At 34.4% G+C, this 25,742-nt stretch overlaps 1 protein-coding gene across 1 annotated transcript in view; it reads left to right on the top strand.

Annotated features, from left to right (window-relative positions):
• Positions 1–12,706: 12,706 nt before the first annotated feature.
• Positions 12,707–25,742, top strand: part of LOC123551685 (uncharacterized) — a 40,259-nt gene continuing 27,223 nt past the window's right edge. The window contains exons 1-2 of the mRNA XM_053541165.1: positions 12,707–12,846; positions 25,190–25,244. The gene's annotated coding sequence lies outside the window, so the exon portion shown is untranslated. The remainder of the gene's footprint in view (positions 12,847–25,189; positions 25,245–25,742) is intronic.

Here is a 25,742-nt window from a genome sequence, read left to right as displayed (position 1 = left end):
ACGGCCTATGTAACGTAAAACTCCTTCTTTATCTGTGTATAGTCCAAGCTGTGAGGGTAATTTCTGCCTTCTGTTTGCTGCAATAGTGTTGAAGATGTCTTCATACTAAGTATTTCTTTGCACATGTGTAACTCAAATATTTTAGTTTCGTGAAACTCCTTTTAAGTGGTACAAAATGAATTGACCTTTTTGCCTTTCAGTTTTCAATAAATCTTAGGGTAAGTACTAGTACTTTAAGGAGTTTTCTCGCAGACAAAAATCGTTCAAAGTCAATTTCAAGAGACGAACTGAACGGATATACAATTTAATTTACCTGGCCAACTTTCGTCGAAAAAAAATTGTTTGTTTGTTTATTTTTTTTCTCACCTGTCTCCGTTTCAGTCTTTTGACTTGATTTCATATTAAACTTTTTGTTTGCTGCATTAGTACTTTCTTCTATGGGCTGATCATAACGCGCATTCGTCAAACATTCAGGCCAGTGCCACCACAGGTATTCACTAGACAACCTTCCGGTATCTCAGGATCACATCCTTTCCCTAGCAATGTTTATCACAATGTTTGCAGTAAGGATCATGCCTCATCCGTACTTCAGCTGTAGACCAGCATTATCGAAATTAGTTTTCAGCAATTTACTCTTTTCACTTTCATAGGTTACAGGTCTTCTTTCCTGTTCGTTTTTCTTCTCAAGAGGAAGATATTACGCTAATTGTGCTGTGATAAATGTACTTTGAGACCCTGAATCAAGTAAGATACACACCCTTTTTGTCTATAGTTATTTGATAGATGTTTAGCTTTGGACCATGCTGTTTGCATCAAAACAATTTCGCAAAATAATAAAAGAGCATTTCCTCTAATTTTGGTGTTGGCATAGCTTCGTCTGAAACTTTCCCAGACATCAACTCTCTTCTGTTCAGCACTTATTCTGAAGCGCAACCAGTCAGAGAAGTCGAGAAAATCCAATATCTTATAAGGTTTAATGGAACAACTGACCAGCCGGACAGTATGGAAAATAATAACAAAGGCGATAATCCTACTTATCTTTCAAGTACACCTGAGGAAATGCTCTTTTGCCTAAAATAACGGAAGAAAACTTTGGACGTGTTCAGGAAAATTTCATATTAAAGCAAAATTTGAAACATGATGCAAAAATCACTTTGAAAGACATCAGCTATGCAAAAGACAAGGTAAATGCCTGTATTAAATTTAGGGAGTACATTTGACGGAGACTTCAAATTACCCAGACTGGACCAACTGGTCAGACTAACATGGCAGTAGTTCCATTTGTGAAACAGTGCTTATGCTTTCGTTGATTTTATTTGATAAAATTTGTTGTTACTGGCAATGTTCTTGATGGCAATAATGTTCACGATGCATTGTAATGAGACCTATAAAACTTATGATGATCAATTAAAGTGTACCTAGTACCATGATTTTCACTAAAATGATCATGATAATAATTAGGACGGAGAGAGAGAGAGAGACAGAGAGAGAGAGAGAGAGAGAGAGAGAGAGAGATGCCCGGTACCTTGTAATTCTTAAAGTTATCATCAATTTTGATTACAGTAGACTTATGTTAACTGGGTCTCATTTTGAAACAACATAGATACGTTTACGAATAAGTTTGTTTACAAATTAAATATCTCATATAAAGCAAAATGATTAGTGTTAAAAATAGAACACTCTGAGAATACCGAACAAGCCGGAGCTTTTTACCGGTTTTTACAGATGTGCGATCGGTATTGTCAAAGTTTTGATTAAACATTATCAGTAAAGCTGTTGGTAAAAATGCAGTTAAGAGACATAAATAACACCATTTTTTAAAGATTCTTTATGTCGAAATCTTTTATTATCAAAAATATATGTGCCCGCATTATTTGATAAGTAACAATATTCAAAATTTATCAATGAAAAAAATCAAGATTATGTTAATGTTAAATATTATAAAAAAATAAAAGATGGAAAAACTCTCTGCTATTCTTTTTTTTAAAAAAACAACAACTTTATATACATTTTTAATTACACGTACTATTTTGATTTATTTAGAATAATCTGGCAACAAATAGAAGCAAGCTCTGTCAAACCCTATATATGTCCCGTCGGATATAGCTGGGAGCTGTATTCGGAGCACGTTTTCGAATATAATTCCTGTCGTATATAGCTCCCTTGCTAAAATTGGAACTGCATATGGAACACCTGGAGCTCTGTTCTGTTTATAGTTTCCCGGTATCATTTTGCAACATAAACCACGTAGTTGCCCATTTATTTAAGATGCCGACATTAATTTCTATAAAGTGATTTAAATATGTGAAGTTGGCTCTAAGATTGGCTATCGGCATTCAAACCTATAGTGTGAATCAAAGGCCTGAAGGGCCTGAGTCGGCTAATGTTTGATGTACTGACAGTATAGTCTACCAGTTTCAGTTTGTTTTTAGTTTTTTTCTTAAAATTTCATAACACAGCTCGATATTTACCCAAAATATTATATCCGGATACGATTACACTTTTCTCCAGTTTCAACAATATATTTTACAAATTGTGATGATACGAAGACATTTAGCAGCAATTGGCAGTAGCTGACATTTAAATCTTTTCATAAAAAAGTTGTTTCGTTTCGTGAAAGCAGCCAAACATAGACGATCTACTTTCGATTTCAAAAACTACAAGAAAATACAATTTAATGTTTCGCCGATTTGTTTATTTCTCGAAAAATAAGAATTAAAATCATTTTAATATCAGTAGTAACTAAACAAACCAGTAAGAGCTTCTTCTTCCGATAATTTATCCGTTTACTGACTGCAAAATTCAACCCACGCAAAGTTTATAGAAATCATACGATGCGTGTTTACGTTCAATGTGGGAGACTTAAGGCTGATCGGCTATGTTACCTAACGCATCCAGACGATTCAGATTTTGTTTTTAAAAAAGCATTGTGTGCGTTTCTATAATTTTATATACGTTTTTATACGCTTAGAAATTATTAGACATGCGTATTTGCATTATTTCTATACGTAATTTACGCTAATACGCATCTTATCTGGAGCCCTATGGAACTATTTTTTGTCTTTCGCTGGATGTTACCCAAGCTTTGTAAGCCTGCGCAATTCTTAAAATGCACATTTATGCTTAATGAGTTACATTCGAGTATTGCACAATTACAAGTCATAAATATGACAGATTACATCGTATATTGGTCATAGCAAAGGGAATTGACACAACTTAACTTCATTCATGCAGTGAACTATTTGAAGTTTGAGAAATCTAATGGAACTACATCCCTTCACGTGTTATTCGGTCCATTTAGAGAATCGCTGAACAGCAAGGACTCGTCAAAAGGCTTTCAGCCTTTAGCCGACTCAAAAACGAATGCCGAGATGCAATAACACGCTCGGCCATCGTCATTCGAAATATATTTAACAAAACAAAAAGAAAAAAAAACTGTAATGCCTAACTCGGCAATCGACATTTTATCTTTCGTAGTAATAAATGAATGCCGAGTTATAATGCAGAGCTCGGCTACACGCATTTGAATGTCTAACCTGGGGGTCATGCTCATTTTGTCTCGACATTGTCTGTAAGACATATTTTTCACATTTATGGAGAATGACAATTATGACAATTTAAGTTATCAGTTAAATATCGCGACATCGTAAATGCAGTATCGCGTGCTCTTTCAAAGAAAGTTACCTTCAAATACACAGTCTGGTTGTTTCTGTTGAGGCTTCCATACATGTATAAACAAATCAACATTGAATTATTTATAATCTGCAAAATGACGTGCTTCCCAAAATGTACCGATTTCAGATTTATTAAGAGAAAATAAGAAAACGTTATCTAAACAAACAAATAAACGCACATGCACTTACGCATATTCATGCACACAATGATACTTCATGAAAATAAACTGAAAGCAGAAAAAAAAACGATATGAATGCCGAAAATCCCAGTGGGGAACCGTCAATGTCTCGAGCTCCAATGACAATATAACGTGAAATGTTATTGGAAAAATCCCTTTTTCCGCGTAAGCAGAGCGCTGTTTGGACGTGTTGTGAGCGTTACCAGATCGATCCCTTTTAAAGTCACGTTTTCCGGCTTAAGTCAGGGCACTTGTCACAACATTTTGATATATTAAGGACTTACTTCCACAGAAACTTTATTTCAGTTGAACTTATAATTGTCATTGTTACCTAAAAGACACTTATCTACTAACATGCGCTGTCTACAAGTATGGGGTTTTAAAGCATTAACACATTCCACAGAAATTTAATTTACGTAAAGCCACCATGCATCAGGTTGTATGGCTTTTTTCATAAATCTAACTATACTATAAATATATTGTTATTATATCAATGTTTTACTCCTTCGCCATTTCTTTTATTGATGCACAACTACACTAATATATATATATATATACACACCTGAAACTGAACCTATTGTGAAACATGAAGTCAGCTTAAACCGCCATGTGTTCTATAAAGTGACCACTGTAGACAGGTGGCCACTATATCCAGGGTTTTGATGTAGGACATTATGCAAACCTAATTATAGTGCTTATATTTTGTTTATAATAATATACAAATACGTATAAACGCTTTGTTCAAAACTTGATACGCTGATGGGGGAATTTTCTCTATCCAAATAGATGATACTTTATCTTCTCATAAATGTGTCATGAATGATGATAATAATTTTCAGTGTCGGCTTTTACATCCGTTTATAACACCTGTCATATTATATATGCTTTGAAAATGTTTTACAATGGTTTAATCTACAAACATTTTTGGTGCAGATGATACGTGCAATTGACCTACTAAATAGTACCAACGCATTAAATTTATTTTTAAACTAAACGTCACTATACAGAAAAAGAAATGTTTAAAGGAACACTTCATAGAAGAAAGTAGCCTTCCGTTGTATATGATACAAGCATTTGCTAGAAATATATTGAAGAACTTTGTTTCGTTGAAATGTATAAATATGGAATAGAATGGAAACGGAAATACTGTGTTATTTATAGAGAAGCGAAAGTAGGAATACAAGCTTCAGGTAAACATTCAAAGTAACTTTATTTAATATATACCTATACACATTCTGTAAAACCACAATTAAATATGAACAGGCAGAAAAAATAATCGTATTGTACCTTTTAAATTCCGTATTGTACCTTCCGTATTGTTGCATAATATGCATGACCTTACACAGTTCTATACATAGCGCACAGAAAAACTTCACTTACTTCCATTTTAATATTGATAAACATTTAAGATTTCTTTCAATAATAAAACAACAAACAAAAAGGTAGAGATATATTTTAAAAAAGTCATTATAACAGTAGCTAGGTCAGGAAGTTTGTAATTTTGCAAGGTCGGATCACACTCGGCGGCGGTTGTGCGCCTCGTGAGAATCTACTCGAGCCGAATACAGCATCCCAGATCGAGCTACTGTTATAATAACCCTATTATGTAAGTGCATCTAAACTAAACTATTAGCAAGTGTATCGGGTTTTTAGAAGAGGGGGAGGATTCTGTGATAAGCAGTTTTTAAATTCGACCAGGACTTAACTGTTTTGATATCTGTCTTCTGGCCTGTTTCGTCGTGCCCTTAAGGGTGTTTCTCTTGATGTTCTATCTTCTACAAAGGCACTGAGTACATGCGTTTTGGTTTCTAAGGTTTGATACATGTATATAAGTTTACAAGAGCATTTTTGTGTTTTACATACCATGCATTCTGTTGCCGTTACATGTGTTAGGGATTCAAATTTAGTTTAAACATATTTTATTGCCAATATATACATATATAAACAGATAACTACGTCAATTGTACATATAATAGGCAAAAGGGTCGACCCACAAGTTCTCGCAACATTAGTTACGGGTCTTCCCTAATGCAAATATTTACATATTTAATTTACAACAATGACAACTAATCAGGTACATGTGTGGTAAATAATAAATTTACAATATAATAGCTACAAAAAAATGGAAAAAAAAAGAGTTGAAATAAGTATAAGGTACAAGTACATGTGTACTTATAAAAGCAATCACATTTGTGACCAGTGGCAATGTATAGATAGATGTAAGAGTAAAAATGATGCAATTAATTTGCATTAACATGTACTACATTAGTGAAAAAAAACTTTAAAAAGGAGAAACGAGTACATGTGACTTATATAGAGAAACATATTTGTGACTAGTCAGTGTACAAAAAGATGTAAGAGTACAAAAAAAGAAGAAGAGGCAATTCAATTGCATTAACATGTACTACATTTGGGGAAAAAGAACATAAAAAAGAAACAACTGGGGTCTTGTCAATAATAAACTTATATAATTATATATGAATAAATTGAATAATATTGCCTGCTAAATATGGTGAGTCTCAAAAGAGTTTGGTTGATTTTATGTAATGTTGGACTGAGTAGAATATTTTGCAGTTGTCTTCATATGATAATTCGGAATTACCAACTAAAAGAAGTTGGGTATTTAAAGGATGAAATTGCCTTAGATCGTGGAAAAGTTTAATCCTTTGATTTGTATATTTCGTACAAGTGAAAAGAAAATGTTTAACGTCTTCAATATCTTCTCCACATGAACAGATTGAGTCCTGAGACAGATGGTTGCAAAATAAATGAAAATTCAAATTACTGCACGCGTTTCTAAGCCTTGCATGAATTATAGAAAATTTTCTTTCTCCTACAAGATACCATTTTGGAGTTTCTGTAGTTGGAAAAACGGTATTTTTTAACAATCTTTTAAAACTTGATAAGGTGTTTGTGGCTCTTATTTCAGGACTCAAATTGTTCCAAATATCAATAGCAGAAGGCACAAAGGAATTAGAAAATATTCGAGTTCTTCGACTGAGGATTATACAATTTTCAGCGTTTCTTAAGTTGTCATGTGTAGAATTGTTGACAATGTTTGGAAAAATATTATTCAAATACTCGGGCGCATCACCGTTGCGAATTCTAAATGTTATTAAAAGTTTTTGATATAATCGTCTGTCAGATAGTGAGAGCCAGTTAATTTCCTGATTTAAATTTTGAATTGAGACAGACCGGGTAAGTCCAGTTACAATACGGGCTGCTTCATGTTGAATTTTTTCTAGTGTTTCTTTTCCGTACTGAGTACAGCCGTCCCACACTACAGAAGCATATTATAAAACAGGTCTTAAGAAAGAAATATATATTTGATAAAGAGTCTGTCTATTAAGAGTATACTTTAATTTTTTCATCATACCTAACAATTTTGAAGCTGATGTAGTTATTTGGTCAATGTGGTCATGCCATTTTCCATTTGAACTTAGTGTAAAACCTAAGTGTTTATGTCGTTCAACAAATCTAACAGGTACGTTATCACATGTCAAAAATTGTTTGTTGATATTTTGTTGTAAAGTAAAAAACATTGCTTCTGTTTTATTCGGATTAAGATCTACAAGCCATTTTTTAGACCATGCATTTATCATGGCAAGATCATGGTTAACAATTCCTTCAAGATCAGTCAAAGAAGATGTAGTACATGCTAAAGAAGTGTCATCCGCAAAAAGACGTGCAATACATAACAAATTCCCAATGATGTCATTAACATATACTAGAAAGAAAAGAGGCCCAAGGACTGAGCCTTGGCGCACCCCGGCATTGACGCTGAGAGGTTCAGATAAAGAAGAGCCAACAAAAACTTTCTGGTTTCTGTTTTCAAGATAACTCTTGGTCCATTTTAACAAATTTCCTTTGATACCATTTAGTTGTAGTTTATAAAGGAGACCTTCGTGCCAAACTCTATCAAAGGCCTTAGAGATGTCACAAAATACAATACAAGTATAAGTTTTGCCAACTAGAGATTGAACAATTTGATGGTACATATCTAATAATTGATAAACCGCAAAATGTCCTTTCAAAAAGCCGGATTGTTTAGAGTCAATAAGTTGATTAGCTACCAAATGGTTATACATGTGTTTGTGTAGAATTCTTTCCATAACTTTTCCTAGACAACTTAAAAGTGAAATAGGACGATAATTAGAAGTCAATTTATTATCTCCTTTCTTAAAAAGTGGCATTACAATTGCTGATTTCCAAATTTCAGGAAAAACACATTCTGACAAAGACCTATTATATAATGTACAAAGAGGTTTGGAAATTGTTTTGCAAATATTTTTCAATACTTTATGACTTATTAGGTCTTCACCGACCGCTTTATTAATATCTAAGATTTTAATTATGTCCTGAATTTCTGATTCTTGTATTTCTATAGTAGATAAACTAGCATCTGTATAGTCGGGCATATGCGATGGCACTTCATCAACGTCATCAAGGTGTGATATTGATGCAAAGTATTCATTTAGACAATTAGCTTTTTTCAGAGTCAGAGAAGTGGTACGTTTCTGTGTCGTCAGAATTACAAGTTTTCAAAGGGGGGATAACTTCTGAAAAATTTTTAGTTTTAAGAAAACTACGCAGAAGCTTCCAATATTGTTTTTGATTGTTTGTATTCAAATCGACAAGGCTGTCCTCCAAATTAACATAAAATTTTTCTCTGGCATGTTTTTTTTTAAATTGTTTACTTTGTTTCTTAATTTTTTATAAGTATTCCAATGGTTTGTATTATGAGTAGAAATTGCAATGGATTTTTGTCTATCACGTTTGCGAGAATACAGTCTTATGGTTGAATAATAACATGGTTTATCATATGGTCTGATAGTGACTTCTTTATATGGTATACACTTTTTCATATAATCTAATAGTTTTTCAGTAAATAAAACTGCACCATCATTAACGTTAATAGAGTTAAGAAACGACCAATCAGCATTTGCAATGTAGTTATTTAGGGACTGAAAGTCGGCTCTATTGTATAACCATACTTTCCTTTTATTGAACATTTGACAAGAAAACGGGGCTTTGAAAAATGCACAAGTCTCTTTATGATCACTGATATTGTCAGGAACTGTAAAAACGTCACTGTGTAGACACGATAAATCATCAGAAACTAGAATTGGATCTATAAGTGTAGATGAGGTCGCCGTGACCCGTGTCGGATTTGTGACTACATTATCTAGATTATATAAAAGCATGATCTGTTTTAAGTGACAATTATTTTTAAACTGATCTTCATTTATATCTTCAACGACAATTAAGTTTTCATTCATATCTAAAGCATTGTCTAGCATTACCGCTAAATCGTTCCAAAATGCTACAGGCTTATTTGGCGGTCGGTAAACGCAGCACAGTAAAAAGACATAATACCTAATTTAACTTCTAACCAAATAGCATCTATTGAAGGATTTTCAAATTCTAGTTTTCGGCAAGATACTATTTTTTCAGAAACGTATATCAAAATTCCACTTGAGTGTGCGGTAGAATCTCGACGATACAAACAGTTGTTATAACCTTGAATAAACAATTTTTCATTTTCAACAATGTCAGTAAGATGTGTCTATGTCGAAATCAAGGAGGTTATCTTGTATAAATTCAATTTTATTTCTTAAAGATCTTATATTTAAGTGAAGAATAGATATACTGGGATTTTTGTTTTCATTATTTTGAGGGCCTGGATTTTGTTCAACATCTCCAGACATTAGTACTAGAGTAAATAACATAAATGCAAATTCTATGTTTAGAAAACAATATGTTAAAATGTGACATAATTTCTTAAGCGAAGTAATGCAAGATGTAAAGAAAATAATGAGCAAAAAGAGTGCATGTACATTTTTTCTTTCTTGAAAAGCTTTTGAACTTTACCGTAAAATAACCCTATGGCCGCTCTATAGAGGTTTAAATCATTACCCATTGGGTAAGATGTACAGCTGATCACTTGAGATATGCGACCAAAGATAAAGGGTAACAGTACAAGCAGACATAATAGTATTCACCGTAGACAAGACAATTGTATAAGCTGGACAAAAACAAAAATATAAACAAGCAGGAAAACAGAAAACAAAAATAACTAATACTAGAAACAAAAGCGTAAAAAACATATTCTAGTGAAGAGGAATGGTTGAGTAAAAGCTTGAAGAACTTCTACTAGTGTAACTGGTTTGAAAATTGATCAAAAGTTATATTTTGACTTTGATTTACATAACGTGTTAATATCAACTATTTAAAGAAAGTCACGGAGATATAACAGCCTGTTACGATAAATATGGTCTACCTACGCGTAATTGCTAAACGGCTGTTTTCATGGGGGCAGTTTTAGAGGGTGATGTTTGTCAGAACAGATTATTTTTCTTATATACAACATAACATGTCAATATTTTTCTATTTTTGATAAGAAGACATGTTATACTAAATGCCCATATATGGTTTTCATATCATTGAAATGCTGTAAAGTGCTGAAAATGAAGTCTGAATGTTTTGTTATTAATATGAAATAAATAAGGGATTGAATTGGTAGAATGTAACCATAAGCATAGGAATATCTGAAAAGCTGAACAGGAGTTTCCGTAAGAAAATAACTTTGGAATAAAAAAATGAAAGGAAAACTGCTTGTTTATACAGATTTTAATCATGCTATGAATCATTTTCATACAATGCTATGATAATGACTTCAAGAGCATTTTTCTAATGTAACACCTAAATAATCAGTGAACCATACAAACACATTCAATAAACAAATAAGTCTATATTGCTAAAAGTATAACAACAAAGAAGATTTGAATAAATGAGTTTTAAAAGAATGTTTTTCATCGACGCGGGCTTATAAATGAATATGAAATGATCTATTCGAAAACAAGGTGAAAACTAGGAAACAATTTAGTCATTCTTTATGGTAGATATATTAACTCTTCTAACTCAGTTTTCATTTAATGTTGATATGCTTTTGAAGAAAAAAATATTGCGATGTTTATGTATGGAACGCCGCAACTGTCTGATGTTAGGACATGTCATGTTATCATATCAGGTTGTCAAAAAATGTCTTATTATGTTAAAAATCTATGATACTATAAAACCATATTCGATAGATCGCTCGGTACTTTGACATGATAACATATCTTTTACATAATAACGTGCTATGTAGACAAGATCACATGTTACTTCAACAAGATAACATGGCATTTAACATAACTGTTTTGACAAGCTAACGCAACACTTTGACATGATAACATGCTAAAATAACATCATAAGACATTATCTGCACATGTTAACATTGCATTTTGACATGATAACATAGCTTTATAACATGATAGTACGCTCGTTAGAAAAAAATATGTACTTTAACAAGATAACATGGATTACGCTCTGTGGACACGATATTTTAATAAGATGACATAGCTTTTTAACATAATAACACACTTAGCAGACAAGATCATACTATAACATGATAATGTGGCTAGTTAACCCTTTACTCCATAGATACTCCTTTTAACGCATCTATCCATTACTCCATAGATACTCCTTTTAACGCATCTATGCATTACTCCATAGATACTCCTTTTATCGCATTCTACTACACTGATAGTTTAAATGCAAAATACCAATAAAATATATTGGCAATGAAGCCCACAAAAGCATATTTGTAAAGTTTAAATTGTTAATAAAAGATCAGTTTCAGAAAAACTTGTGGTTATAATTGTAATTTATTGATAATTATCACTTTTAATTCAGGTGGCATTTTCTGAAAATCACACTGACTTTATATATATCAGGACAGCTATTGATGGATGGAAAAGTACATAGGTGACCCAAAAACAAGTTATTATTTGCATTCTATCATTCAACTATGGCAAATTATGTAAAAGTGAGACATAAGATTGGTGTAATAAAAGGTGTGGTTACCATGACAACCATTAAAATCCATAGATCACTTGTCAACTTAATGGAATTTATGCTAATTGACCTGGACCCCTTGGAAGTGTGTTTATTGTGCACAGCTGTCAAAACAAGGCAATTAGGGTGTTGTTTGCATCATTATTTATGATGTGGATCAATAAATTTTATAGAAAGTGTCTTTGATCACTGCTTCTTATCAAAACATTATGTAATTAATTAATTTTATGATCTATGAAGTTCTGTAAGTTTGGTAGGGGTGTAGATTTTAAGGATTAATTAAATGGGTTTGCTTATTTTGAAAATCACTTTTAAATATGGACCTTTCTAGTCTTTCATTTACCTTCAATTAATAAAATTGTGCATTTGTAACAGTAAAAATATTTCTTTTCTGTTGTATCAGTGCATAAAACAGCTAAATTATAATAATATTCTAAGGTCTTAGGTTCATAGCTTTCTATTGTGAAAAATATTTATCACAAAATTATGAAAAATATACCATCAGAAAGGAAATTTAATTCTAAAACTAAATTATGTTGGACACTAAATGGTTTAAACAAGTATTCATAGACTAATTTTGATCTGAGTAACACAGGTATAAATTTTGCATTTTTCTCCAATAACCGGTATGGAGATAGTGTACAGATAATGCTACTGAGTGTATTGGGTATCAATAATCAATACTATTGTATCTGTATGGAGTAAAGGGTTAACATAATAGGACACTAAATGGACAAGTTGACATCACACTTAGACATGATAACATAGTTTTGTAACATAGTAAGACGCTGTTTCGAAAAGTTATCACCACACTCAGACAAAATAACATAACTTTTTTCATAATAAGGCACTATTTTGACTTGTTAACATCATGCTTTGACATGAATGAAATGTTCCCACATAAGAAAGATGCGGCGTTCCCTATTTACTCATGTACTGAAAAGTGCAATTTGCCGAAAAAGCTGCCTCGGTATGAATCAGTGTACTTGTTTAAGCGCAGGGTATACACCATTGACTATGAATGATGCGAGATCTTTAAATCTACTTACAATAATCACCTGTTTATAGTTTTGTTGACTTGGATTATGATATTTTTGGTAAGTGCAAATATTTTTAACTTTTATTAAATATTTTTTCCTTTGCTCCTTATTATGAAATGGTTGTTTCTATAAATATAGCCATTTGTTTACAACAGTTACTACATTAACATTGTGTCCTAGTAATTAACATGAACATTTTTATGTGATCACATTATACTGAAATATAATATATAAAAAAGAGTAAGTGGAAACTCCATAGGTTGCTCATATCGTGTTAATAACAGGCGGATAATCGAAATATTGGCCTTGTTTCTTGTTGAAGGAAGTCATTTCAAAATAGATTTGAGTGCAACATATCTATTCGGATAAACACATAACATTACTGCATAATTTGCATACCCCATTCACAAAAAATCGAAAACGATTTACAGCTGAGATAGGAAGTTTAAAGGCAAGAGTTATTTTATTCTTGTAATAATTATATGACTGAACATTTTGCAGAAATGAAAACTCAAAAGAGGAAGTTGCTGTATACTTAAAATAGTTCAAGGTCATATCTGCAAATCTGTAGTGGCTCGATCTCGGATTTAATCATGCAAATTTATATAAATTGCAAAAATGACTGGAGATGTTTTAACAAAATATCAAAAGGGGAAAACCACAGGTCGCCCAGCATAACATAAACCTTTTTCTTTTAGTTTCAATTCTGTAGTGGCTCGATCTCGGATTTAGTCATGCAAATATATAAATTACCAAAAGTGAAAAACCATAGGTCGCCCAACATAAATGGAAATATTGCAGGCTTGATTCGATTGAGCCTGTTCATGGAATAATTTATTTATTCTTCGTCTCATGTGTCTGTTGCGTCAATACAAAACAATTTGCCATTTTTAGCTCACCTGAGCCAAAGGCTCAAGGTGAGCTTTTGTGACCACTCGATGTCCGTCGTCCGTCATGTATCAACATTTATTAAAAGATCTTCTTCAAATCCACTAGGCAAATTTACATCAAAATACAAGAAGGATCCGTGGATGGCCCCCTTTCAAAATTGTTAAAAGAATTTAAAATCCATGCAGAACTCTGGTTGCCATGGCAACCGAAAGGAAAGACTTTAAAATCCTTCTCTTACAAAACTGCAAGGCGTAGAACATTGAAATTTAGTAAGTCACATCATCAAATGGCCTTCTATGAAACCAAAATTATGATCCTGCGGCGAAAAGGACATTTTGGACATTCACAGTAAAAGCTGTGTGAGTATTAAACAGATTTGTATTTGTTTGAAAGTGTTTGCGATAAAAGAATTGTTTCCATGTTGATGTGCGTGAAATTAGCCAGAGCAGCCAGAGTAGCCAGAGTAGCCAGAGTTCAGCCAGAGTAGCCAGAGTTCAGCCAGAGTTCAGCCAGAGTAGCCAGAGTTCAGCCAGAGAAGTCATAACTCTGGTTACTCTGACTGACCAGAGTAGCCAGAGTTCAGCCAGAGTTCAGCCAGAGAAGTCATAACTCCGGTTACTCTGGCTGGCCAGAGTAGCCAGAGTTCAGCCAGAGAAGTCATAGCTCTGGTTACTCTGGCTGGCCAGAGTAGACAGAGTTCAGCCAGAGTAGCCAGAATTCTGGTTACTCTGGCTGACCAGAGTAGCCAGAGTTCAGCAAGAGTAGTCAGAACTCTGGTTAGTTACTCTGGCTGGCCAGAGTAGCCAGAGTTCAGCAAGAGTAGCCAGAGTTTATCCAGTATCCAGAACTCTAGCTACTCTGGCCGGCCAGAGTAGCCAGAATTCAACCAGGGTAGGCAGAGTTTCTAGATTTTTAACATTTTCTGGCTAGTCTGGTCAGCCAAAGTAGCCACAGTAGCCAATCTGACTAAAGTACTTGATCTTCTAAACGAAGATCTGAGAACGACCCATTCACATTCGTCTTCTGTATATTCTGGATTTCCATTATTGCTATTTTTATGTTATCCAATCAGACGACGTGTTCGATTGTCGAAGGATAAGAAAAATATGCGGTTATTCCAGGACTCGAACCCGGGACCCCTCGCTTACAAAGCAAGTGGCCTACCGACTGAGCTAACCGGCTACCTGGTACATTACGACATAAGAATTGTAAATATCAAAAGTCAATGCTACATGTAGATTTGCAAGATGTTGTAAAGTAGGCTCTGATTGGCTAGCGAAAGAGCCGTCAGAACGAGGCAATGAATAGGTCGTTTTCAGATCCTATGCGTAGCGTAATAGGATATGTACTTTAGTCAGATTGCCACAGTAGCCCGCGTCACCAGGATATCATTTGCTCTGGTTATTCTGGCTGTTTCTAACAGAGTAGCCAGAGTTCAGCCAGAGTAGCTAGAATTTCTAGGATTTTAACATGTTCTGGCTACTCTGGTCAGCCAGGGTAGCAAGAGTAGCCAGAGTAACCAGGTACCATGTTCGCAAAATATTTTCAGTCTTAGCTAAGTTTAATTATGAAACTTAATATGTCATTTCTATCTTCATAGCATATTTATTTTCAGGTACATGTGTTTTTTACTTTCAATTTGGTGCCATTATTTTACAACAGAAAGAATATGAGACAATACACTGGGGATAAAATATGCCATGAATAAAATCCAGAATGGGTCAATTCAAAACAAAAGACCACGACAGCAAGGTCGCACTGTACTAAATCACAATCCAGTGTGGTTAGTACTGAAGATCCAGGATGGATCGGTGTCGCTTCGTCGTATCTACTCTTCGTGGGAGGCAGGCTACTTTGTAAAATTACAACTTATATAAAAAGAAAACATACCTAAGCATTATTTACAATGTATATAAACAAACAGCCTTTGCATATACCCGTTTATTTTATTTATTTATTTATTTATATATTTTTTAAGTGTTATTTTCTTATTCGTGTTACTCTTAACTTTGTTCGAAAATCATGCCGTCTTACTGTTTCTTTGTTGTTGGTGTTATTTTATTTGATATTTTAGGCTTGTTTTAAAGATTTTCAATCTACCAGAAATATATAGACCTGATCGCTTTAATCTTTCAGCCTTCATATACCACACACACAACACGCAACAGGTCTAACTTTTTATTTACATTATAATTATATACAACAGTTAGTGCAACTTTATCATGTATAATATGATTTTTATGAAAAAGGGTCATACATTTTAAAAATGGCTCTAATTTACATGTTTGTCTGTATTTTCTCTGGCTGTTCTGGCCAGCCAGAGTAGCCAGAACCCACGCGCATTTCAGTTATTCCTGTCACTCTGGCCAGCCAGAGTAGCCAGTCTAGGTAAAAATTATGAAACAGGCTGACCTGGTCAGCCACAGTAACCAGAGTTCTGATTACTCTGGCTACTCTGGCAACAGGTTTTACTGTATTTTCTTTGGCTATTTCTGATTGGCAGGGTAGCTAGTACCAATGGCCATCTCGGAAATTCTGGCTGTTCTGGCTAGCCAGAGTAGCCAGAGCAAATGAAATCAAGGTCACTCTGACTACTCTGGCTGACCAGAGTAGCTAGAACATATTAAAATCCTAGAACGTCTGACTACTCTGGCAACTGTCTGAAAAATAAGACAGTTTTTAGAAATCCGTTTTATGAATCACTTGATACATATAAAACATTAAAAAATCAAACCTGAGAGAACCAAAAGGGTCATTTTGCAATAGGTATTACAGTATTTTCTCTGGCTAACCGGGCTAGCCTGGGTAGCTTGAACCAATGAACATCTCGGAAATTCTGGCTGTTCTGGCTAGCCAAAGAAGCCAGAGCAACTGACATCCAGGTTTCTGGCTATTCTGGCTGAACTCTGGCTACTCTGGCTAAACTCTGGCTGAACTCTGGCCAGTCATAGTGACCAGAATTCTGGATACTCTAGCTACTCTGGCTACTCTAAATAGCACTTGAAAATAGTTATTAACTTGAAATTCAGTTTTAAACATGCTATTTAGATAGAAATGACATATGAGTCGCGCCATGAGAAAACCAACATAGTGGGTTTGAGACCAGAATGGATCCAGACCAGACTGCGTGTCAGAATCCATGCTGTTCGCTAACAGATTCTCCAAGTCCAATAGGCTTTAAAAGCGAACAACATGGATTCTGACCAGACTGCGCAGATGCGCAGCCTTGTTCTGGATCCATGCTGGTCGCAAAGCCACTATGTTTGTTTTCTCATGGCACGGCTATTATTGAATTTCATAATCAAATTCAGCTAAGACTGAAAAACTTTTGTGAACATGGGACCTGGTTACTTTGGCTACTCTGGCTGACCAGAGTTGCAAAAACATGTTAAAATCCTCCAAACACTGGGTACTCTGGCCAACCAAAGTAACCAGAGCAAATGAAATCCTGATGACTCGGGCTACTCCGGATACTCTGGCTGACCAGAGTAGTAAGAACATGTTAAAATCCTAGAAACTCTTGCTACTATGGCTGAACTTTGGCTGAACTCTGGCTACTCTGGTTGAACTGTGGCTACTCTGGCCAGCCAGCCAGAGTAACAAGAGTTCTGTCTTATCTGGCTACTCTAAATAGCCACTTGAAAATATTAATTAACTTGAAATTCAGTTTAAGCATGCTATTTAGATAGAAATAACATATTAAGTTTCATAATCAAATTCAGCTACACAATGTAAGACGGAAAATATTTTGTGAACTAGCTTACTCTGGCTACTCTTACAATCCTAGAAACTCTAGCTACTCTGGCCAGTCACACTAACCAAAGCAAATAAGATCCAGGCGACTCGGGTTATTCTGGATACTATGGCTGACCAGAGTAGCCAGAACATTTTAACATCCTAGAAACTCTGGCTTTTCTTGCTGAACTCTGGCTACTCTGGCTGAACTCTGGCTACTCTGGCCAGCCAGAGTAACCAGAGTTATGACTTCTCTGGCTGAACTCTGGCTACTCTGGCCAGCCAGAGTAACCAGAGTTATGACTTCTTTGGCTACTCTGGCTAAACTCTGGCTGAACTCTGGCTACTCTGGCTAAATTCTGGCTGAACTCTGGCTGAACTCTGGCTACTCTGGCTAATTTCACGCACATTCCATGTTGATATGTGGTAGCTGGACAGCGGAATCTATGCAATATAGCTAGATGACAATCTCGATATTTGTATTGCAAAATGACTACGAAATTAATAAATGATAATTTATAAGATAAGTCTATATCTCAGATATTCATTACTTTTTATCAGGGGATGAAGTAACACATATACATATTTAATAAATCTATGGACAGAGATATCAGTTGTCACACAAACCAATAAACATGACACGTACTATAGTTACAACGAGCATAACATGCAAACACCATAACATTAAACATGCAAAAAGCATGCATAACATGAAACATCTAGGGTATTGTTACACATTAATGACTTAATTTCTATCTCAAGTTTAAAAAATAAAGATGTTTTTCTTTCGAAAGCTGTAAGGAATATGCCTTTCCTTCCTGTCACACGAAAGATTAATTTTAATTGCCAACTTTTGTTTTGTAACAATAATGGTGTAAGTGCTATATTAAAAAGAGAATATAAAATGGATTTGTGACAACTAAATACGGTACGTTTTGTAGCCTAGTGGATAGTGTGTCGGACCTCTATTCTTATTATGTTTGCTTGGTGTAGGTTCGAACCCTTCTTTTTAAAATGATTTTTGGTTGCGGGTTTATCCCGCTACCAAAGTTAAAGTGTATTTCTGACAATCATAGCATCTTTATTATATTTCGAATCACATCCAAAGGATATTCATGTGCTAAAAACATAGTCCCATTCATGAACAGTGCGGATGAATTATCAATGAACAAGGAGTTCTTATTCAACATGTATCTACTCACACTGACCATTTAGATTATATCAGCTCTGTCAGTTATAAGGTATTCCAGCCCATAGTTACATCACAAGCTGGGTCAGGCAGAGTACATCTTAGATATGAGGCACATTAAATTTGTATTTGTTTCTCATTCATGTATATTGATAGACTGGCATTCAAACAGGAAATAAAACTACGAAAAACCCACAACCATCAGACATTTCAAGGCTTTGCTTACTTATTCTTTTTTGCAGGTCTTTTTAATATCGTCTTTTGCAATTATTTTTTCTTTCATTCTTTTTTATGCCCACGAAGGGAGGCATATTAGTTTTCAACTGTCCGTCCGTTAGTTCGTTCGTTCGTCACAACGTTAACTTTTGCATGAAGGCACTTTACTCGCAAACCTCTGCACCCAGGACCTTCAAACTGCACATGCTGATAGTAATTATTGAGTACACATCCCTTACTGACTTTGGGGTCACCAGGTCAAAGGTCAAGGTCACAGGAGCCAATGTTAACTTTTTGCATGAAGGCACTTTACTCGCGAACCACTGCACCAAGGACCCCTACTGACTTTGGGGGTCACCAGGTCAAAGATCAAGGTCACCAGGTCAAAGGTCTAGACGCTGTGGGAGCATTTGTCACCATTAGTGACAGCTCTTGTTTATTTATGTGTTTATTTAATTTATATAATTGTAATAACGTCTATTCTAATATGAGATCCTCTGAAAAATATCAATAAGTACTCAGTATAAAAGCAATAGAAAATCATGATAATAAAATAAAAAAAGTAGCTCGTCCTGTATTCGAACCAGCACCGTATGTTTAGAAATCATACATGTTAAAACAAAACATCGCTTTTGCGATATAAGACATTTGTCATAAAATGAGTCCACCTGATTCTCTATTTCATTGTTACTGGTTCATCTGGTATTAGTAAATAAAGGCCACAGTTATCGCGTTTTGTCAATAGACATTGTTATTTGCCTTATTTATTTCCTATGGTAGTCGGTACTTGTCTTTCATTCAAACCGAAATTCCGGATACTGCTGTGTAAAGGTAATCTATGTTTATTTTTAAACCTTTTCATTATGTTACGTTTACTGGTACATTATATAAGTAAGTTATATATAAACCATTTCTGTATAGGTATATGTTAGGCGGTCAGTCACACTTTTGCAACATTTTTATGACATTTTTCAGTGTTCATATTTATTAAAAGAACAAAACGATCCAGTACAAAGAGTCAGATCCGTAGTAGAAATGTATATTTTATTACTATTAATAAATTTGTAATAACCTCCCTTTAATATAAGAGTATTTAAAAAGTTGTCTGTGTCTTTTAATTTCAATATAATTTCTAGTTTTATATTTGCATTTGATAAATGTTTGAATATTTCAACTACCTGAAGCAAAAGTCAAGTTTAAAAACAGCGTGAAACTTTAGAGTTCATGTGTTTTCAATCTATCTTGTTTGCGCAATCGAGAAAGACAAAGGAAGGTTATAATTATTTTAACTAACTTTGGCAAAATATATACTCATCTACTCATATATAATAGTGCTTATATTCATATAATTGTTTAAGCAAAATATGTTTATTCAATTTTTTTAGCTTATGGTAAAGCAATTCTATCTTAGTTCGGCAACCAGAAAATCAGATTTTAAAGAAACATCCAGTAAAAATCTGACATCTATTAAAACCTCGGTGAATGCAAAAGAATTGTGTAATAGCTGGGCAGATTACTGAAACAATACTGCATTTGGTGATGCAAACATGAAACTTAGCATGAGTACTCGTCTGAGTCTACTTTTTTCAAAAAGCCATTTAGCCACTTAAAAATTCAAAATGGCGGCCATTTGTCAAGATGACCGCCACAGGAAGTTGATTTTTGACTTGAACAGACCTATCCCAAGTTTGTTCGAGTTTTTGATCAATTTTTAAGGAAAATATATCTCTTAAGATGTTTCCAATGTGCAAAACATATTTTTGATACACAAAAAAACTAGTATCAAAATCCAATATTGCGTCCTTTTTCAAGATGGCCGCCGTTTCATGTAGAAAGTACTAATTTTCCATTAAAACTGATGTTCATAGTTAAATTAATTTTAATGTTATAGACAAATACCATATTTAGAGTGTTGAAGACAGTTTTTGTCTCGCCTGCGACTTTAGAAACTGACAGTGGACTTAGGCATAGCTTTTCCGGCGGCGGCTCTGATGACGACGGTGGCGTCAACTAAGTTTTCATGTTAAATCTTTTTCTCGGAAACTACTAAGAGAATTGGGTTGAAACTAGTCACACACATGCCTTTGTTGTCATTAGGTGCAATATCAAGCCAAGTTCCATAACTCTAACATACATTTTAACAAAATTATCCTCCTTTTATAACTTTGAAATTTTAACATTAAGTTTTCGTCTTAAGTCTTTTTCACAGAAACTGCTAAGTTTATTGGCATGAAACTTCACACATTCCTCCATGGTCATAAGGCACTGTACCAGGACAAGTGCCATAACTCTGACATGAATTTTAACAAAATTATCCCCATTTTTGAATTAGAAACTTCAACGTTAAGTTTTCATGTCTCTACATGGAATATTTCCAATTATGTTCGTCACTGCTCGATAGGAACTTGTGGTCAAACTTTATATAACTTGGACATTTTTAAAAATAAAGTGTATGTAGCAATTCATGTAGACACATCAATTTTGATAAACAAAAGACCTGCTTTGTGTCATAGGTAAAACAATGCAGATCTACTGTACTTCTTTCCCTACGGAAGGCATGTCTCAATACTTTATGTTTTGCCCAATTAGTTGTCCCATTTGCAGCTGCATAGAGCTGTACACGGGAGTCCAAAACGTTAACATTACACCTTTCACAACATTCTGCTTTTACATGCACATTTAGTTAGTTCTTTACAGCTATCTGCAACTGGTGGAAGCGTTGTCCAGTATTTCTGCCAAAGGTCACCTTGTTTCTACCATCCCCCTTCAGTAGGACTTTTGAGTTCCATTTGACGTTACAGTGCATGTCCCCATATGCAGCCAGCTTTGTATGCAACACGCTTTTTGTGTTCGGTAAGGGGTGTTTGATTCGGGGGAATAGCACCATATGACCTCTGTTTGCAGGCACACATGTCCACTCTGATGCCATAAATATCTCCTATAGATTGACCTATCATATATAAAGATTACAAACTTTTCAAGAACCCTCTTGTCCTCATTAGATATTACTGGCCGATAGACAGTTAGTTTCTTAAAGACATCTGTCACTTTCGAACAAACGTTCCAAGTTTTCCAAACAGCCTTTTTACCCTTTTCCTGGAAACCTGGCACTACATCACAACCATAAACGGATAGAAGAAGGCAATACCTTTTGCTTTCTCATGGCCAATTGAGTGAATGACATCATGTATTCCCTGTCCGAAGGCTACCAACAGCTGTTCTTTCAGCTAAGAAAATACATGAATAGCGGTGACAACAATATCTGTGTCTGTAGCTTAAATAACAAGCTGTTTATGACCTTCCACAACAGCATGTCTTGCATGCATGAACATCCGTGTATCGGCTTCAGAAATCTAGATGCATCTTTATTTCAAACTCGATAATCCGTATTGTCATCTTATATTGAGAATATTCATTTTTGATGATGTTTTTTCTCTCTAATTGATGACCTGTGCGCATCAATTAATGAGGAAGTTAAAACGGATAGGTATAAATAATTGAAAAGGACACGTTATCTAATAAAATAGTACATAGCCCAGCATTGAACCTGAAAGTCCTGCCTCGTACGTTTGTTATGTGAGTTACATACTTGTTATCAATATTGGACCCTCGTATAGTTCGAGTCACATAGTTGGACAACGGACCTAGTAGCATTCATCTGAGGGATCAGTTTTCTTTTGCTTGATGATCTATTGACAACGGATTTACAACCTTTTCGCATTCATTAACTTTGCTGGGAATATCGTAGTCTGTGCAAATGTCATTTATGTAAGGTATCTTTAATGTTTTTATATACATTTTGTATTTTGTAGTATTATTGTTGCGATAATCGCATTGTTGTGAGTCTTGCAAACGAACACTGTCAAAAATACCTAATGTGTAAATTTAGTAAGAATACAGTAAGACGGGTAAAAGCAAAATGTTTAAAATTGTTTATATAATATTGACACGGCCTGGAAGTCTATTTATAACTACGTACTGTTTTCCCTGAATTCTATTTTAACCTGTAGAATTGTTGACGATAATCTTTTGTTTGGATTCTGTTATTTGGTATGTGCATATTGTTGTTGCTCTATTTAGATAAATTCTCATTCTTCCTTTCTTACATTATTTTACTCTTATTAACTTACAGTTTTTAAAGAAAGAATCGTCCTAAACCTAATGTCCTAGTTTTTAACATGATCATGTTTACAAAATATAAATTGGGCTATTATGCTATTATATATATGATTTAGTCTTCTCTTAAACGTTCTGTCTGGTTTCAGACGCAAGTTCTCTGTTGAGACTTGTCTAATACATCTAACTGACTATATTCGGTTTCAGATGGACAAAGGCAACCTTGTTTGTATGGGTCTTTTTGACTTAGAGTAGGCATTTTACACTGTGGACCATGCAGTCCTTTTTTTTTTTATAAAACTCGAAGCACTTGATCTTACAGAGTCCGCCGTCAGATGGTTTTCCTCTTACCTGTCTGACAGACAACAGTTAGTTGATGTTTCGGGAACATTATCTTCCCAAGCCAGTATTACATGTGGTGTTCCTCAAGGCTGTATTTTAGGGCCCCTTCTTTTTCTTATTTATATAAATGATATGCCAGCTGTGTTTAGAATAAGTTGCTTTTGTATGCAGATGATTCTGCAATCTTAGTCTCAGGAAAACTTACCAGTGAAATTGAGGCTAATCTTAGTGCAGAATTGGAATCTGTAAGTGAGTGGCTCATCTGCAATAAATTATCATTACATTTGGGTAAAACAGAATCCAGGGCACATATAGGTAAGGAGCAGCTTTCTAGCTTGAATTGGTTACCTGTGGTCAGTAGAGTTGACTTTTTAGTATTTAAAGGACCACAATGGAAATAAGAGATTTTTGCCATCCTTTGTATATAATGTAGTTGAAATGGATCATTATCACATGTTTGTTTCTGTTTTCATGGATAATGTATTGTGATGCCATATTTTACACATTTTATGCAGATCTACCTACCTACCTACCTACCTACCTATCTGCCGGTTTTGGAGAATTTGGCAGAAAAAACTTATCAAAGTGGTAGAAATCTATGTACTCGATATAAACATTTAATGACTTTGTGCGTACCTACCTACCTACCTACCCTACCCTACCCTACCCTACCTACCTATCTGCCGGTTTTGGAGAATTTGGCAGAAAAAACTTATCAAAGTGGTAGAAACCTATGTACTCGATATAAACATTTAATGACTTTGTGCGTAACTTGGTTCCTTCTGAAAAATGAAGTGCAATCTATCTATCTATCTATCTATCTATCTATCTATCCATCCATCCACAAATCACCCATCCATCCATCCATCCACCTATCTATCTATCTATCTATCTATCTATCTGCCAGTTTTGGAGAATTTGGCAGAAAAACCTTATCAAAGTGGTAGAAACCTATGTACTCGATATAAACATTTAATGACTCTGTGCGTTACTTGGTTCCTCCTAAAAGATGAAGTGCACTGTGAAACTGTATGAGAGTTGATCAGAGTGACTTCAAACGATAAACAGAAAGTCTATAGTTTGGTTTATAAATCTACTTATAAGATATTACCTCAGTTTCATAGGCAGTATAGTACTTTGATCTTTATGATGAAACAATCCGCTGATATTGTGTTCTACTTTCCATTAAACAAATTCAGGGTTAAATTGACATGCGGAGTGAAATATACAATTGTATAACACACTTAGATGTACGACACACATTTAGTGGCAGACAATACAACATCCATTTTAAATGCTATATAATCACGAATGACTTTAACCCTCCAAAGACATGTACTGAACGTGACTACATGAGTTAAAATGGAAAAGCAATTAAACCGCTTGATGGAGTTTCCGATTTCATAACACTTGGTCGATATTTGTGCAAATGGTTCTGTGTGACTATCTCTTCCTTACAAGGTCCTATCTATCAAATTTCTTGATAATGCTTTATAACCTTGTAATATCTGTTTGGTCTCCGTGGCATATTAAATGATAAATGATGCGGAGTTTGATCTATTTGCCCCTCATCACTTTTGGATTAAAACATTGCATGGGATACGCAATTCTTTCATACGAGAAAGTCATTCAGCTGTTGACTTATAGGGTAGGTATAAGAGGTAAAGTTTAAAGCCTTACTTCCCTTTGCCAAGAGTATTGATCATTCTATGTTAGTTGTATTAATCTGCTTACTGAATATACTATTTCGACTTTGTTATAAGTATTCAATTATTTGTCCCTGGTGTTACTACCCTCCTACTCTTATAATGTTTTGTTATTGCCACCTTTGTATTGATTCTGTTATAAAATTATATCAGGTTAATTGGTACTGAACAAAAGCCGTCGATTATACATATCTTTCCATTGCAGAGTCAATCTGTGGATGTCTCGGTCTACACTGTGTGTCGCTCTTGATATGATTTAGGTACGCAATGCTTCCGTGGACTCTGTCTCAACATTATTTTGGGATCCAGTAGCTTAATCACTGAACATATTGTTTCTGCTACTAATAGTCTAATCATTATGATCACAATCGATAATCTAGCTGATGTTAAAGGCATATCTATCAGAATTTTATTTTGAGTACATTGTCGACAGTCTTATGTTATGTAAATATACTCACAAAATATTATCCATTATATCACCAAATCACAGAAAGAAAGAGTTGTGTTTTGAATGAAAATTGAACATTAAATAAAACATGTTTTTTGTGCACTAAAGAATTGCTACTGTATTAACATATGCATTAGAACCCTGGAAATACTCCTGGAGGGGGTCACACATCCGGGGTATATAACTCTTAGCACAGTTTATTTTATATTTGCAATAATGTCCGAGCCTAGAATTTAAAAACATGTAAGTTTTTTCTATTGATTTTCTCATAATTTTTCTTTGAGCTCATAATATGCAAATATGACAAATT

Source organism: Mercenaria mercenaria, chromosome 4, assembly GCF_021730395.1.
Source record: "Mercenaria mercenaria strain notata chromosome 4, MADL_Memer_1, whole genome shotgun sequence".
NCBI classification, from domain to species: Eukaryota; Metazoa; Mollusca; class Bivalvia; order Venerida; family Veneridae; genus Mercenaria; species Mercenaria mercenaria.
This window is presented reverse-complemented; position numbering and strand designations above follow the sequence as displayed.